Genomic DNA, 3,010 nt, shown 5'->3' with positions numbered 1-3,010 from the left:
AGAGATTCGAAGTAACAGGCGGCGCACTCCGGGTATTCTATCGCAGACAAACAAACAAGCATACAATAAGTACTCATCTAATGCACAGGTAAAAGTCAAATAAGAGATCTAACCAGAAAGTTCAACTTAAGAAATCCGGTTTGCAAAAAGAATCAAATCAAACGAAGCAACGAAAGTCAAACGGCGAAAGAAAACAACTCCGTTCTACTAATCTGGATCTAAGTCAAATTTTACAGTAGCAAAAACTGGTTTAAGTTGGTTAAACGGATAGAGGGTTTCGAGACGAAACTCCAGACGCTTGAATCGCCTGATTCCGATAAACGAGCGAAAAGTTATACTAAAACAGAAATCGGATCAGAAGTCGCGATCAGAAAAATCGCGGATTTAATCCGAGAAAAAGAAAAACGACGAACGTTCGCTAGAACGAACGAACGAACGCTCACTAATTAAATAAATCGGAAAACCGATCTATTTAAAAAAACAAAACTAAAAAACCGACGAAAAACCGACAGGAAAAACAAACGGTTTTTCGAAAAAAAACGGCGAGGCGGATTTCGAGGCGAGGCGAACCTTGGGCGGCGGGTCGGCGGCGGCGGCTGCAGCGGCGGCGACGGCGACGGCGGGCGGCGGGGCGGCGTGGCGCGAGCGGGCGGCAGCGGAGCTCGAGCGGGGCTGGGGCTAGGGTTTCGGCCCGGGGTGTGGGCCGGCTTATAAAGGCTAGTCGGGCCGGTGTACTAGTCGGACACGGCCCGTAGGTCGGTTCGATTTTAAAAAAAAAATTAATTACGCGTAGAAGAAAAATAAAAAGAAATACTAAATGGACTCCAAAAAATCCAAAATAAATTTTCCCAGGCTTCTAAAATCAAGCCGCACAGGGTGAACATTTATTTGGGGCCTAAATGCAATTTTGAAAAACGCACATTTTTCCTAAATTCAAATAAAATAACGAAAAACTCCGAAATAAAATCTTATTTGATTTTATTATTAAATCCTCAATATTTCTTTATTTTGGGAAAGTCATTTTATTCCATCTCTCATATTTTTGTAATAGAAATAATTGATGACAAAATAATTAAAATCAAATGATCCTATTCTCAAAATTTGAGAAAACTCAAATATGAAAAATAATGAATTTCCCAACTCTCTCTGTGGGTCCTTGAGTTGCGTAGAAATTTCTAGGATCGAAACCAAAAGAAAATAAAATATGATATGCAATGATGATCTAATGTATAACATTCCAAATTGAAAATTTGGGATGTTACATCCAGCCTCCACCTGCGACTGTTCATCCACGGGCTCCTGTCCATCCAGCCTCCACTGCGCGCTACTCCACCGGCTACTGTTCAACCAGCCCTATCCACGGGCTCCTATTCAACCACCCCTCCACGGGCTACTGTTCATCCTGCCCTCCACCGTCTACTGTTCATCCTACCCTCCACGGGGTGGTCCTGTTCATCCAGCCCTCCACGGGGTCCTGTTCATCCAGCCCCAACCGACTCGATCGATCGGGGTCATGTTCATCCAGAGGCAACACCATGGGGTCCTGTTCATCCACCCCCACCGAGAACTGTTCATCCAAACCCCCACCCCCCAACGCTCACTGTTCATCCAGAGGCAGCATCGATCGGCTTCAGTTAGCAGCAGTAGCAAAGGAATCGCTCGATCGGGTTCAGTTAACAGCCATCGATCAATCGCTCGGGTTTAGTAACGCGTAGCCTGCAGTGCAATCGCTCGGGTTCAGTTAGAGCCCAGCGCCTCGCTCGGGTTCAGTTAGAGCCAACGCCTCGCACACACGCGCATACGTGTACGAGAAAACGCGCATCGCTCGGCCCCTGACCTCCCACCATAACTGGGAACTCCCCGAAATTTTCCTCCCCCTTGCTTCTACCATGGTTTTTTCCGTCATGGACGGCCCAAAGAGTGTCATGCAGCTGCGTCTCCGGCCCGCCCAGGACGAAAAGCCCATTTTCTGTCATGATTTTTTGTCATAGAAGTAGGAGCCCACCACATCTATGATCATACCGGGTTTTGTCACAATTATCGTCATAGAAGTGTCATATGTATGACAGGAAAAAAATTCGTTTGGCCCAAAATGTCACGGATGTGTCTTTTTTTGTAGTGTCTACACTAACACGTCAATGCATTATGTTTAAAGTAAATAACCAATGGCACTAAATTATCTATTTACACGAGAAATACATAGGTTGAGCGTTTGATCCCTTTTTTGTGAACGCGCCATTGCACCCGTACGATTGGCAGCGACCGTGTGAATGTCCAAGTTATCGGCGCATCATCCCGAGTTATTGTCTTTTTCTGGGGTGGACTTCACACCAGTTATTAACTGCTGACGCGTGCCCCGTGTACACAGTCTAGGATGACCTTCTAGCTAGCACGGTCCAAAATTAGTTGAAACTGGATACGAACGATCCCGCGGGCAGCAAAATCTCCTGCCTCCTTCTAAAATTTCCGCCACCTTAGTCTTTAGCATGCGAAATCCCCCCTTTTGTCCTTGGTGCACGAAGACCAACAGTTACAATACCGGCCTCATCTACATGATAGGTCGGGGCTGCTTTGGTAACTTCCGGTTCCCCCACTACATGGCACCCCCATTTCCTCTCCCACTCTCGCAAAAATGACTAAATCCACAGCACCAGAGCATCTTACATCATGCCGTCCGTACTTCATCGCCCTTTCTCCCCTCCCCTCTCGAAACCCTAGACTGCTCATCCACCGGCGTACCATAGCCCATTCACTACCAGCAGCGTCCACCTCGCTGGATCTGCTTCTGCGGCCGCATCTACCCCTCCCACCTCCCCTAGAAACAAGTAGACTGCTCATCCACCACTGTACCATAGCCCATTCAGTGCCGGCCTTGTCCATGGTGCCGGATCTGCTTCGCTGGTACTCTCGTCAACCGCCGCGCATCTGCAACGGCTCATTCGTACTCCCCACCGGAGACGCTTCATCCACACCCCCCGGAGCCGCCCCACCGACGCCCCCGTCTACAGCC

The sequence above is a fragment of the Triticum dicoccoides genome, chromosome 4A (genome assembly GCF_002162155.2).
Source record: "Triticum dicoccoides isolate Atlit2015 ecotype Zavitan chromosome 4A, WEW_v2.0, whole genome shotgun sequence".
NCBI classification, from domain to species: Eukaryota; Viridiplantae; Streptophyta; class Magnoliopsida; order Poales; family Poaceae; genus Triticum; species Triticum dicoccoides.
Note: the sequence above shows the minus strand (reverse complement) of the source record.